The 15293-nt window shown below is 45.9% G+C and overlaps 1 protein-coding gene across 2 annotated transcripts in view; it reads right to left on the bottom strand.

Moving 5' to 3' along the window:
* LOC119659775 (CDC42 small effector protein homolog) overlaps positions 1–12672 on the bottom strand; it is a 95390-nt gene extending 82718 nt beyond the window's left edge. For both annotated transcript variants that reach the window (XM_038068039.1, XM_038068037.1), the window contains exon 1: positions 12334–12672. The gene's annotated coding sequence lies outside the window, so the exon portion shown is untranslated. The remainder of the gene's footprint in view (positions 1–12333) is intronic.
* Between the last annotated feature and the right edge of the window lie 2621 nt (positions 12673–15293).

The raw sequence follows: 15293 nt of genomic DNA, 5'->3' as shown, positions 1-15293 counted from the left end.
ATTGCCTACTGTGGAAAGGAAAGGAGGGGGTGGACCATCGGCACATTGCAGGCAGCAGCAGATGCCCGGAATTCAGGGGAGTCCTTAACACTAGTCGCAGATGAGGTCGATACAAATCAACCTCAATCACTGCGCTATGGGTTTGTGGAGAACAAACCTTCGAGGAAATAATGGAGCACCCGGAGGATGGCTTCATCAGAGTGTAGCTGAAAGGCGTGAGTGCCACTTTTGCCAGAAGAGTTGCTTGACATATCAATGTCACAGCGACCACCAGGCAATTTGCATGGAAATCAAGGGCGGATCGAGCTCGAAAAAGAGTTCTCGCAGAATGTCGAGTGGTATGCTCGGCTGGACAAGCTTTAGAGGGTTACATGATCTGCGGGGCGCTCAAAGCTGACATATTCCTGAATTGTACGGCTCACCCCATGGGAAGCATGCGATGCTACTATGCCCAGCAGGCGATTGCTCCCCAGTAGGCAACCCAACTACTGGTAGAACAACGAAATCGCAAGCTTGCGAGCCGCATGTTTGCGGGCAAGGAGGCTTAGCCAGAGGTTCAGGGGAAAGCCTGCTGGCGACGGTCGAGAGGAGGCACACAGGCAACTGCGTGGTGCTCTAAAATAAGCCATTCGGAGAAGAGCTTCAAACAGCTGCGTAACCATGCCGACGTAAACCCTCGGGGTGGGGCCTACAGATTGGTAATGAAAAGGCTGCGGAGATCAGCCCAGGTGATCTGACCGCGCCTCCTGAAACAGATTGTTATCACTCTGTTTCCTCACCGTGAAAATAAAGGAAAGCCAAATGGTTGTCCAGCTTAATGAGGGCGTAATACTTCCAGTAACTGTCGAGGAGCTGCAGGAAATATGTGGTAGGATTGGCGAAAACAAGGCCCCAGATTTGGATGGCATCCCCATCTGAGCTTTGAAACTGGCAGTGAAGACTAGGCCGGACCATTTCGCCAACACCCTCGAGGCGTGCCTAAAAGAAGGAAAAGTGGAAAAAGCAAAAGTTGGTGTTGCTTCTGAATCCTGACAAGCCACCTGGAGACCCAGCGTCGCATCGTCCTATCTGCCTGCTGGATACAATGGGCAAGAAAAAATTAAAAGCTTACTATGAAAAAAACGAAGCATTCGTAACCAGCTCCAGATAAGAAGTCCTTGGCATAATCCTAGGGAAGACTCACCTGTGTGGAGTTGACAAATCTTCCATCATCCGTGTTATTCCTTCTAATTAAGGCAAACATTTAGCGAATGTGTTATGAGCGTGCATATGCTCACATTCGGAGATGTGATTTTTTGAGAGTGGCCAAGCTGGCGCTCAAGAAATCGAAAGATGTAACTGTGGGGAAGCGAAGGTATGACATTGTTGGTTACCACAGTTAAAAATTGCCGTAAATCCATGCCATCAAGGTTTCAGATACGTGGTAAAAGAGAAAAATGTTGAAAACAAGGTTTGACCCTTCAGACCGGAGAGGAATTCGAGAAAGACTGTCTAAAAACTACAGTCAAAGGAAGGGACAGCTCGGTCATGGTCTGGTCCTGGTCCCATTTGCCAGGTCCAGGCATTATGGGTCGTTTTGCGATAACGATCCCAAGCACGTTTCAAAAATGGCTAAGGCCATTTTGCATGACAATAATGTGGATTGTACGCTGTGGCCTCCGGCCCTAAATCCTAATGAGGTGCTGTGGAATAATCTTGACAAAATGGTGAAAGTGAAAAAACCGACCAACCTTCGTGAATTCTACCGCATTAAAGAAGGTTGGCGGAACATTCTATAGGATCGATGTATCGATGTGTTTTACTATTTATATGTTCGAAAGTGTAGATGAGATCACCAAGAAGCAGGATGTTCGGAAAGCTTCGAACTTATTGGATTTCAGGAATCAGCGGAAAAGACGCTACGAAAAGTCTACGATAGAACTCCAGACCGCTATCACGAGTGACGGCATCATTTAAATTTTTTATAGCAGGAATAGTAAAATTATACTGGGTTATGTGTTGGTTTATGAAACATAGAAACTACAAAGCGGAGGGCGATATCAGTAAGGATATGGCCGCCATGTCAGCCTCACCCCACGATCATCTTAAGATATGGATTGATTCTGGGATCACAATCAGAGCGCTGCTGTGACAAGCCCAACGTTACCAGCTTATGTAAGACTTACCTAAAGCCTCTACCGAAGTAAGGAGTACGGGACTCGAGTTGGAAAGTCGACCAATTATGCAGTCATGCGTTCGTCTGGCAATTTCTTGACAAACATCCGGTGGTTCTGATGTCGGCCAATCATATGGTTTCCAGATTCGTCTTTGAAAAGACATAATCTGTCGTAATCACCAAAAGAGAAGAATGGTAGATAAATAGCCATGAGTCGTTCGGGACTACAGGCATTATAATCTTCACCGGCGGGTCAGTCATGGAAGACGGATCGAGCGCATCCCATTTTGGAACTGGCCTGACCCCTCGGAAAAATGACGACCATATTCTAGGCGGAGATATATGCTATTCCGGAAAAGGAGTCGTCGCAACGTTATTAGCACTAAACAGGAACAGCATATCCAGCCAGGTGTTGTGGAATTACCATCAGTTGCTGCTGAAATTTGGCCGACTAAACGAAACATTCCTGATGTGGGTGCCAGGGCACCCCAACATCGCTGGCAATGAGCAAGCTGACAGAGTGGCTCGCCCAAGGTCTTGATCTACAATGGAGGAGCCGTAACCGGCTTTTGGCATCTTGCCATCCACTGTCAAGTCTACTCTGAAGGATGAAATGACAAGGATTCACGCAGCCGAGTGGAGAAATTTGAACTCGTTGTCAAGGACCCCGGGGCATTTTTGTTGTTCCTTAAGAAGCGGGACATGACAACTCTAGCAGGACTTTTAATGTGACACTGTTCATTAAGGTACCATATGGAAAAGATTGGGGTGGTGGTTTCGGCTATATGCAACCAATGTGAGGAGGAGGAAGAGATGGTCTTGCATTTCAGATGCAGCTGCCCGCCCTCACCTCGGTAAGGTTTTCTTCAACGAAGAATTTGGCATTTTTTGCCTCTGGAGAATGTTCTCAGATTCGCAAAAGCCTGCGAACACCGCGAGAATAGATGATTTACGGAATAGTACAGTGGGCCTAACAAAGGCCTGAGTGCCCGGGGCTGCTGTTGTAATTCAGAATAAAAATGGCTTTGCTCCTAGAGTGTATACTTCGCATTTAGAACCGGAGTCCCATAAGAGATTTTCAATACTGGTTTGGTCCTCGTACGGAAGGATTTCTTTGATTTAAAACTATTGTATCAATTGCCAAGGTGTTGAGGAGCATAGGACCCGTCAATGTTCGTTGAGCTGTTTTTTCGACCATGTGTGTAGTGCTAAGACCACTTATATGTTTGTTTTGATTCTAAGCGATTATGACGAAGATTAAGATAAAAAACGCCAGCGAGGCAACATATCTAAGTTGCAAAACAGGTAAATCATCAGAGAGAACACAACACCAATCAAAGACTATTTTTCTTGTTTATTAATTTTTCCCCATAGATCGCCTTTCGCTACGGTGATTGATTTTTTTGCGATGCGTTTGATGTGATTATCTTCTTCTCGGTCGTTTTTGTATCTGCTTTGGCGAATCATCTTCTCTAACGTTTCCTCGCGGTCATGATAAATGAAAATTTGGTTGCTTGAAGAACTTATTTCGCGGGCATAGTTCAAGGTAGCAGTTCATTAACGATTTTTTTGCTGGAACTAAAAAAACCGTTCCTAGACTGAAAGAAGTACCGAGTAGTGTTGTACCAAATTCCTACAGGGTCCAATCTTTCAGATTGAGTCGTGAACCTGCTTCAAATCCAGCACTAATTACTCATAAAAGTAGTTAGGGCGGAAATGTCACGTCCACCGGCTATCGATCATGATTGGAACAAGAACCAACCTAATACCTTGCTAACGGCAATTCGAGCCTCTGAAGCGTCTACTCTTACCATTGAGTCTTCCATGGTGTCTCTATCGCAAAAGCAACTTCTTAAGTTGAAATCACATTCATCATTGCGATTTGGCCGATTTCTTGCCGTCTGATTACTGTTGCCGTTATATCCGATGCTTTTTCGCGATCCGTTTTTACTTGAATCAATCTTTTTTTCTGGGTTCTTTTTCACGAACATCGATGATCTTGTCGAGAATGTCTGAAACAAGATCGCTGAGCAAGCCTTGGTCGTTCATCGGCCTATTAATATCAAAGAATTTGTAATTACGATTTTGCAATGCAATATTTTATATCCCCACGGATTACCCATTGTATCTTAGGCAGCACTCATGGAGAAGTTCTCGTCAATGCATTCAGTGCTCCGTTTCTAGCCTGTACTGCAGCCCGCGGCTGGATCAAGTTACCAATATACTAGCACGAGGGAAGCCTCACATATGGGCACATATGGTGTGGAGTCGGCTTGCGTTCAATTGCAATGTTTGCCCTGCTCATAGCCATAAATCCATTTTGATATTCCGAGAGCGCAGAACTCACAGCCACACTACGCAATGTGCGCGAGAACCTGTTTCGTAAGGTTCCCTTTTTCGTGTCCGCCTCAATTTGTTATTGTTCTTGAATGCGGCCAAGAAAGTACTTATTCGTTGCGGCTCGAAGCCAATAATGCTAACAACGGCAAAGCGGCAAGTTTACGTCTTGGGACGACTGAATAAATTGATTTCGTCACGCGATATTTTGCCGGATAATTGGGTTGGCTGGCCCAGTTTACTTCAGTTCTGTCCCCCGAAATGCGTTTGGAAAGTAGTTTTGGTCGTGGGTAGCCTTCGGATTTCAAGACGGAAGAAAGAACTTGTGGTCAAGTTCTTGACCACATTAACCTTTCCGAGTTTGTTGGCCGTGGGGCTCGAAGGTGTGCTGGTAGTGTGGAGAGGCTACCGAAAATCTTGGTTCTAATTCATTAATAATTCGAATTGTCTTTGACACAAATCCATTCCGGCAAAAATTTCATTTGGCAAATGAATAACACCCACGGATATATGGAGGCACTTTGATTTTGCCGTTCCCATCCACTAGGGGTGAAGGTGAGGGAACTGGACAAGCATGGCCAGCTCTGACCTCCAACGAGTTCTTTGCTCCAGACTTGTCTAACTCCTAATTCCAATGATTTGTTGCAACCATTTCGACAAGTACAGCACACACAATAGCGTTTACCGCTCCTGGACCAAGTCTTTTCCAACCCAATTCTAGAACACACCCTCCGCCCTGCCCTTGCAATACTTTTCAGCTCCTTTCTTTCCATATCAGTGATGTAATGAATTTCCAAGCCGTCATATTTCATTCGAAAAGTGCAGCACGGAAATAACGAATGGAAACAAGTTCTGAAGTTGATCTTCAAGTTCCAAAGTAGACTTTCAGATAGCCCAGGCATCTAAAGATCGAACACAGACCAACAGACCAACAAACGGGCATCTTTTCATCTTGGTCTTTCTGAAGTGGTTGGGGATTCATACGTGAAGTGGTTTCGTGTGGGCTGTGAGGTCGAACACTCTCCTCTTTTCATCCGTAAATATATTTTGTTTCGAATAAAGTCATGACTAAGTTCTGTTGACATTTTAAGATGCGTAGCGGTTCTATCGATGTAAGCAAAGTATCTATTTCAAAATCGTGCTGTTCGCTTGGGCTTCCATTAGGTTTTTGGAGCATTGAAGAGTAGGCTTGAAGTGGGTGGGGATAATGCAAGATAAGAACGAGATTTTTGTTGATTGATTTAAGATGTGTGTCAGCAAATTTGTTATCAATTTTACTTCTTGGCATTTTTTTTTTGTGGCTATTACAGAAAAAACAAATGCAAAGACTATTGATGAGTAGCCATCGTTCCAGGAACTTTTAAGACTCTTACAATATATGCTTTCGACTTTCCAAAGTGATTAAGAAACTTTATTAAGAAATTTAATACGATTCAGATTCCATATATTCTAAAAATTGAATTCATTGCCTGAGCGCTTAGATACTCCTGAAGCTTACTCAGATACCCTTCAAAAGCGGCAAAAAGCCAGCCCTGCTTTATCAAGAGAATGTGGTTGATGGTAGATAGTGAAAGGTGATCAAGCAGTGAATTGCAGGATAGACTGACGTGGAATATGATTCCGTGACAGCCAACCTGTCTCTCGTTGAGGGGGATATGTGGCTGAGAGTCAACTTATCTCTCTTCGAGGGTGATATCTGGCTTTCCAAGAGCCAAGCCTCTAATCTACCAAGACCTTTAGTAACTGGTGATAGCCGGACCGTGTACGAGGTAACCCTACTAATAACCAAACGCTACGAATCTAGACTAAGGAGTCGAAAAACATCTCCTCCAATCCAGGGTATCATGCGAACCGTGCCCATTGATAGCTCGTCCCCTCAGTGAGTAAGTTTGACTTCACTGCGTTTCGAAATCTATGGTAAGGCGGCCCTCCCAACTCCCATACTTGTGGGAATCAAATAAACGAGCAAAAGAAAAACAACAAACTGGCCCACTAGGCACAGGGGCTTCCACTCGGACACCACCTTGTCGTGGTGGGGAGCCTATATACTACTACACTAAGGATGTCCTAAACATGAATATGGAACCGAAGGATTTAAACTTTCCATGAGCAATCATGTCGCGTCGAGGCGCAGATTTTGGATGTCTCACCACATTCATACATTCAATTACAAGCTGAATCCTGCCTGTCAGAACCTTTCTCCTTCATCCTTATCGGGGAGAGCGGAAGAAAGGGAAGCTTGTAATGTGGACGCTACTGGTTTAACGCCGGTATGTGGAAACGGATCTAAGCGGCCCGGACATCGTGAAGCTGGAAAGACCCCAAGCCGGCGGCAGAAGAGGACACTGCGAAGGAAGATGAAGCACCTTGGGGCTGTACCACTAGGCGCGGTAACGTCCAGAGAAATCGGACGCAAGGAGGCGGAATCCTCGACGGAAGGGGGGATAAATTGGTAACCCTGGTGAGATCCACACTGGACGCACCAGGCTCTTCTGTCAGCGGTAATGCCCGCAAGAAGCGTTGTTGTGGCCAGCGCTCTATTGTGCTCCACACCGGGACTTACATTCACACGTCTCGCGGAGATTAGGACCGGTGTCCCGGGAAGTAATCAAATCAGCGAGATCTCAATGAAGCTGGTCCCTCCCATAGGAATACGAACAAGAAGGCGGGAAGGAAGGTGAAGTATGTACAAGCTGTTGCTTCAGTTCTGACTGCTGTCGTGGGAATTTTCTCCAAGGATTGCAAATTGTCAGAGGGACAATTTACCATCCTCCAGGAATATCTGTGGAAATAAAATGCTGGAGCCTGGAACGAAGCCACGATTTAACAATCAAGGTTTTCGCACCGGACTTCTTAATTTGGAGTGCACTGACGAGGCTGCCTTAAAGTCGCTCCAAAAGCAATCCCGACTTTGAGTTCTGGCGGTCGGCCCAAGTTCACTATTTTGAACACTGAGCTACGCAGGACAGAACATGTTGGATATTGGTTACCGTGCCTTCGAAGGAAGGTAGAGGACATCATCCGCATGCTGACTGAACAGAACCTGGGCATGGACTTTGGACACTGGAGGATAAAGTGCATGAATGCCAGGAAGGACAAATCTACAAACGTGGAGGGTTTCAACTTGGTATTCGAACTGGACCAAAAGAGTCTAAATGTGTTCAGGGGAGGCTCCACTTTTTCCTAGATAGATTAAAGTTCAGTCTTATCAGGAAACTGTAGAGTATCATCTCCATTTTGAGAGCGAAAAACAATGATGATCCTCGACATAATACAGAGCAAAAAGTAGCATCTTCGGTGCGCACTCTCACAATGGAACTGCGCGCGGAGGATAGTGCACACAACAGCGAAACGCACTGGTAAAGGGACTACAGAGTAGTAACTCCTCCTACACATTCTAAGGAACAGGCGGAAGAAAGGAAAGCTAAAGACGTGAACGGAATTGACTTGATGCCAGTTCGAGTGATCGAATCTATACAAACCGGACACCGCAAACCAGTCAAGGTGCTAAATGGAAAACAGGCGGATGCTCTGCGGGATGAGATGAGATTTTTCATTGATGAGGACATGGGAACTGCGGTACCTCCTAGGGCGGTTTTTTTCAGAGAAATCAAACAAGAAAGGATCGAGTCTCCGCGGCATACGCTTCTAACTGTTTTCCATAACACATTAGATTAGTTTTATGTTGAAAAACACAAAGATTGATCAAATCAACCTACAACATGCCAAAGCCTCCTCCTATCTGTTGACAGCGAGGCTGACAAAGCTGTAGGACTTCCCCTACATTTTTCTGGTGCAAGAGCCGTGGGTTCGTTCTAATCTGTGGCATTGGATCAGTAAAGGGGGCTAAGATCTTCTACGATGAAAGATCCATAAGACCGAGAGCTTGTGTCCCGATGTCAAGACGGTTAAAGGCAACCACGCTGAGACAGTTCTGTTCTCAGGACTTAGTTATGGTCATCGTACAACATCAGGTTAATGGCGAGAGGAAAAACATCATAGTTGCCTTTGCTTATTTACCCTATGATTCTTGTTATCCTCGCATTCACACACTCTTCCCAAAGTACAGCAACATCACTACTGAAAGTAGTTTCTCTAATCCGGTTAAGTACGATATGCAGCACCACATCAACGCTACCGGCTTCTCAAAGGTGCGTCCACTTTCAACCTAGAAGCTTGCTGTTGCGAAGAAAGAGTTCGAAGACTTTATGAAACAGGGTATCTGCAGATCATCCAATAGCAGCTGGCCCTCTCCATTTCATTTGGTCCCTAGCCAAATGGCGAATGGCGGCCATGTGGAGATTATAGGCGTTTGAATACTCAGACAGTTCCAGACCGATATCTCATTCCACTCGTTCACCATTTTGCGCACTCCCTAACGATATACCGTGATTTACGACCTTGGATCTAGCCAAGGTGTATCACCAAATTCCTGTCGCTTCCGAAGACTTTCCGAAGACGACTATCCGCACACCTTTCGGACTCTTAGAGTTCACTAGGATAACTTTCGGCTTGTGCAACGCTGCGCAGACTTTCCAGAGGTTCATCCACTCTGTCTTAAGAAAGTTGTTGTGTTTTCGTTACTTTCTCTTCAGAATCTAAGCACTTGGAACATCTCGAGAGTATTTTCCAACGTCTCCTTGAGGCCGGATTTGTACTCAATGTTGAAAAATGCAGATTCGTCCAGAGGCAGGTGAAATTTCTCGGCTATTTAGTAACCCCTGACGGTATCCAAACTGGTCTAGGCGATTAAGAGTTTTTCACTACCAACCACGATGAAGGATATGCAAAGGTTCTTAGGCATGTTAAATTTCTATCGTCGTTTCTTCCCCAGGGCCGCTCATCACCAAGCGATCCTGAACGCTTACGTGTCTGGGCCCAAAACTAAAGACTCCCGCGAGGTTGCATGGCCTACTGAGGCCGTCCATGCATTTGAGACAGTCAAACAACAGCTTGTTGATGCAACAATGCTGGCATTTCCTCAGCCAAATGCACCCCTAGCGTTGTTCGTCGATGCCTCTAACGCAACTACATCGCCTACGATCGTGAGCTACTCGCCGCATACTTTGCAATTATATACTTCCGTTTCTCCTTTGAGGGTAGGCTGTTCACTGTGTTCACGGACCACAAACCCTTTACGTTCGCCTCGCCAACTTCGGCACTTGAGTTATATCAACCAGTTTACTTTTGATATCCAACACGTGTTTGGAAAAGACAACGGCGCTGACGCTTTGTTTCGAATCTTGGAGGCTGATTATATGGCAATCGCTGAGTCACAAGAAGACGACGCAGAGCTTCGGAGCCTGAAGGCAAATTCCAAATACAAATTCAAGGAGTTTCCTATTTTCGGCTCAAACTCTTATTTACTCTGTGAGACCTCAGATAAGGGACCCAGGCCATTCATTTTCGCAGAGAAGTATTCCACACGATTCACGATTTTGCGCACTCAGGCATCAGGACGACGAACCGGTTATTCACTGATAAATATTCCTTGCCCTTCCGTTAACAAGGACGTAAACTCTTAGGCCAGACAGTACACCGGGTGGCAGAAGTGCAAGGTCAACCAGCATGCTCGAAAGGAAGTAGGTGTATTTCCTCGATCAACCTACCGCTTCCGCACCATCCATCTTGACATCATCGGCCTTTTGCGAGACTCGCACGGATTCAAATATTGCCTCACAATCATTGGCAGGTTTACGCGGTGGCCCGAAGCAATGCCTCTGTCTGATATTACGGCGCAATAATGTGCTGAGGCCCTCTGTCCTTGCCTTTCGTCCTACTCGGCCTCCGCACAGCCCCGGGAAGAATCTACGTCTCCTTGCGACCCTGTGCTGGACATCAGAGCAGGGGATCAACCAACTCGAGAATGCCACATCTGCACAGGGACGTATGATCAGATCCTCATCAAGGTGGATGCCCCTCGGAAACCGCTGCAACCACCATACTGGCGGGATCGCGCGGATGGTTTGCTTCGCTGAAACCGCGCGGTTTCAACTGGGGGCGAAGTGATGTGGCGGTGCATCGGAGGCGCGAACCTGGGCGCTATTAATTTTAATCCTTTCTCAACCCTGGTCTGATGGAATCAGTTCGTGTTTCGTTCGTTTCGATTAAACGTTTTGGAAACTCTGCCCGCCAACCACGCCAAAGAATAAGAAAGACACGCCATAAATTATTGATATGCGACTCGATAAAAGACGCCTTTCTAAAAAGCCTGCTGTTGCCAGAATTTTTAATTTTTTGTTGTTGTTCATTCACTCTCCTACGTAGCACTCGAGTGGCACCCAAATGGTTTGCGGAAGAACTTTTTCGAGGCAAGTATTCGCCCGGCAGCCAGTTTGGAGTAATCCACTCTTTTTTTCTGCTCTCCGCATTCCGATAAGCAATTTCCATTCTGTTTCTACGTTTCTGCCGTGGTTGCTGCTGCTACAGTCGCTTCGCCCAGCCACAGTTAGTTACCCTCTTCGCGACGGATTTGCAACATTGCAGACATAACCCAGCAGCAACCATTCTCTCCGTTGACGACGGGGTCAAGGGTTTTTGTTGTTGCACGAACCACTGCTGTTGCCATTGTTGTGATTCAGTTACCATCGGCGCGGTGCCAGTCAAGTTGAGTCGCGGAAAAGGTGAAAAATGGCTAAAAATAAAAATCAGGTTGGACGACGCTTGCCGCTCGCACTACTGATCAAAGCAGGAAGTAATTTTAATTACAAGCAAGCCGTGGGCGATTCTATCGGGCGAGAATACAAGAAGGGGCCCTCGTGCGCTCGCTGCATGGCTGATTGTATCTGAAAGGGCTCGGGTGACAGGCCAGTGAGTGGTTACCGGGCTAAAAATAGAGGAAGTCACGTCGAGCAGGAACTCGGTTTCGCCTGAATAGCGACAGGAATGGAGCTCCATCGGATGCAAGACGCAGTAATTGCCAACTGACCTTGTTCTCATGGTCCAGAAGCGACCTTTCAGCTGCAGCGCCAAATTACCCCGTTTGATGGTGGGTACCCATACCTGAGGCGGGTGATTTAGTAGCGCATAATTTTCTCCCTTGCTCGTTGGACGGACATTTATCTTGGGACTTGTAGACGATGTCATGTGAGTGGAGCTGGTCTGCTGCCTACCATTAGCGGATGGAGTTGTGCACATAGTTCCGAGCTGGATCCCAGGCCCGCATGGATTGTTGCAATGGATTTATGGCTGAGAAAGTTTCTGAAATCAGTCTATTCTCTGGTTGTATGTAAATCTGGGGCAATTTAGTTGGGAAAACAAGAAAACGAGAATGAATTGCGGCTTGGGAGCAAATTAGAGGAGATTAGCGGTGGAATGTTGGGTAGTTGGCAGGGAATTATTGATGATTTGATTGGAATTCGGATTGTGTTGAGAAAGGAAGCAGTTTTGGGGCAAAAGCAGGTAATGTTCGAGAAAATGCAGTGTGGCTAATGGGAGCAAGGAGACCCAAAAGTATTCCAGGTTCAACGCCCGCAAGATATTTGTATTCGCGTGCAGTCGTTCGCAAGCCTCTGGTTCCGCTCCATAGGAGATCTAACGCAACCCGCATTTGCCATCTACCCAGAGAGCAAGTGTCGAAACTTCGTGATCGGAATATCCTTGGCAAATAGACATGACAAGCGCTTTGTGAACGGCAGAGGCAAGTTCAAGGGGTTTCAATTCGATATGAAACGCGTGGAACAGTTCCAAATGTACAGCCACAGACACCCAGTTTCTGAGATACAGTTACTACGGAGGTTTTCCGTCTAGCGTTTGCCGGTACTTCTCGTCAGCTTCACAGCTGGACTCCAAAAAATTCCCCAATCTCGCACTAAAATTAGATTTTTGCAAAGCGTACTTACCATACAAACTACAACCGTGATATCCGCAATAGTAAAAAGTACGCCTTTAACGCAATAAATCCCTTAATTTGGCACAAAACTCTTCACAAACTCATCCACTTGGAGCAAGTCCTCAAAAATTCACGAGCAACCAATTGCATTCCAACAACAATTTCAATGAAAGGCACTTGGATTTTGAATCAATTTTTGCACAATCGATTTCGTTATTCTCCGGGGGAAAGACGCTTGTCAAGAATCACCAAAAACAACACATCACGCTGCAATCACATTTGAAAAATTAAACCGAGCGCGAAAAAAACACCAACCGATCCAATCCGTTCCGAAATGAAAACTGCCGCAGTTGGAAGATGCCAAAAAAGTCATTCACCAGATTGGAAAGGTGTGGAAGGTTCATGTACTGGAATGATGTAAACAACTGTTTTTTTCATAGAATGACGATTGCACTGGAAGTTGGTGGTTTGTGTATATGGTTAAGAAATAGATTGGGTTTCTGGCAATTCACGTTAGACGAGAAAATGCAATCTTATCCTACTCGAGAACGCTCCACAGCCTATTCCCGGCAATCTTATCTTAATTTACCCAAAACAAAACTATCTTCAGATCCGTCATCCATAAAACGTAGAATATCGCTTGGAATTCACCAACTAAAGATACAAACCATTTGCGATGTATAATTTTTCCATCAGAGTTTGTCAAAGTTTAACCGAAGTTTAGGGCGATGACATTCGAGAGTGCAGCTTCCGGTGGAGGATCATTTTGTTTTTTGTTAAATTAAGAACTTGGTGAGTTTCGTCGTGAAAAAATCCCAGAGTTACTTTTTTGAGGGACCGTTACTCTCTCTAAAGTAATTATAATAAAACCACCTACTTTCTTACTGAGACCAAGCTAAAAGTTGGTAATGAAGTTGTGTTTTTGGCGCCTGGAAGCGTTGACATTGAGAAATGGTGGGGAAAACCCATGCAATCAGTGGTCACCAATGAAGGATTTAGCATAGGCTTAAAGCCTTAGTGTTATAACTAAAATGTTGATATTAAAAAAAATAGACACAAAAAAGTGGCAGCCGAAGCCTGTTACGCCAGTGGTAGCGGTAAGTACACTTTATTCTATAAAATACTTCTATAAGGGAGGAATTGGGTTCATGGGATAACACACCACAAATTGTAAGAGGAAGCCACTTTCGACACTATCTCGTTAAACTTGTCGGCGTGTAACAGGGGGAGAACCCCAATTTTCCACTTTTGTTGCTCCGGGAATAGTGGTAGCAGTTGGAAAGAGGTCCTTGATATCACCCTTCTTTCAGGCTAGGGGACTAGAGAGTGTATGATTGGCGGTCCCTCTAGCACCACAGTTGGATCCTCTTTAGTCAGAATCTGGCTGTATAGATTTCTTGCCTGGATATTACGTTAAAAGGGCGAATCGAGTACAATGGACCACTAGGGTCTGAGTGCTCAGAAGTTTCGTCTTTTCCCCACTTCATACAAATCCACACACGCTCGCAATGGTAACATCCTCACGACAGATGAGCTAGAGTCAAAGGCTACGATTGTGATATTCGAAATAGTCTTAAGAAAGGACAATACCCCCGGCGTGGAACGATGACCAAAGGAACTTGACTATTAAAAACGGATAATGATTGGCTTCAGAAAACCAAAGGGTTTCGGCGAGAGAACCCGCGGTAGTGCTAGGTGTATCGGATGAGGCCATCCGCATATCGGAGGGGGAACTGCGGGCGGGGTGGAACAAATGACTCTCCCTGGGACCTTGATGACTAGGATTATGGCGTTATGGTCACTGATGGCAGGGACTGTTTCGAGGATAGGTTACTGCTAATCAGGAAATGGTCTAGGTAGAAATGGTAGTAGGCTTTGTTGGAAGTTGGAAGGGCCGGGCTGAAATAGGCTCGGTTAATGGTGGGATGGGAGGTTGTAAGGAAACGTCGAAAGAGAGGGACTTGATGTAGATGATGCGTGTGTGTCGAAGGATTGGTTATGGTAGTAGGCGGAAGCGACGAAGACCGAGTTTGATTGGAATTCGAAAGAGATGAGGATGGCTTCAATTGATTTGAAGGTGTTAGAAGGTGGGTGTATTTGCGTGGCTAGGAATTTTCCGGAGATGAAGACGGTCCTTACAACGCAGCTGTTGCGGCCCTGAGGGCTGCTCTGTGGTCGGTTAGTCCGGAAGCGGTTGAAATTGGAAAGCAAAGGTATAGATACAAACCTTCCTTTCCCAATTGCAACCTCTTCCGGACTGACCGACCACCTAGTTTCACATAGGAGAACTATATAGATTTTGCGCTCGCCAAGAAATAGCTGCAATCTCATCCATTAATGGATGCCAAGATACCGACCATTGAGTTGAACCTGGGGAATTCTGGGGATTTCCTGGCGAAATCAAGGAAGTCAGGATTGGAGTTAGTAGTAGAATGGGCAATACAGGTCGGTGCCTAATTGAAGGTTCCGCTTCGAGCGGCGTCTGTGAAGGACGCGGACGAACGTGTGAAGGCGGGACTCGTTATTGGGCGGCCAGACGGACGGGAGGCAGTTGTAGGGAGAGCGTTCTTGGGACGCGCACGTTTTTGTGCATTTCTCCTTGCCACTACCAAAACCTAGGACATAATTTGCGGGGTGGTCGTTGCCCCCGCAGTTAACGCATTTAGGTGCCTGCTCAACAGTTTTGGCGAACTCGCATGGAACATTAAGCTGGTCACACTTGACGCATCTGTACGCAAGATGACAGTTGGTTGCCGCGTGTCGCGCTGGAAATTCTCCCGGGTGATGTACTTCCAGGAGGGTCTGTACTGAATCCAGTCTGAAGCTCGTGAAAGTACCGTCGGGTTTTCTAAGAGAGTCCAACTTAGCATCATCCCTTTTAAGGACTCTGCACAGCCTTGAAGTCTCTTTTTCGCCTTCCAGTTCCTCACAGTACGCTCTAAAGGAATCTCGTTTCGAACACCTAACGAA

The sequence above is a fragment of the Hermetia illucens genome, chromosome 6 (genome assembly GCF_905115235.1).
Source record: "Hermetia illucens chromosome 6, iHerIll2.2.curated.20191125, whole genome shotgun sequence".
Lineage (NCBI taxonomy): Eukaryota > Metazoa > Arthropoda > Insecta > Diptera > Stratiomyidae > Hermetia > Hermetia illucens.
The sequence above is the reverse complement of the archived record's forward strand: the minus strand, read 5'-3'. Positions and strand labels throughout refer to the sequence as shown.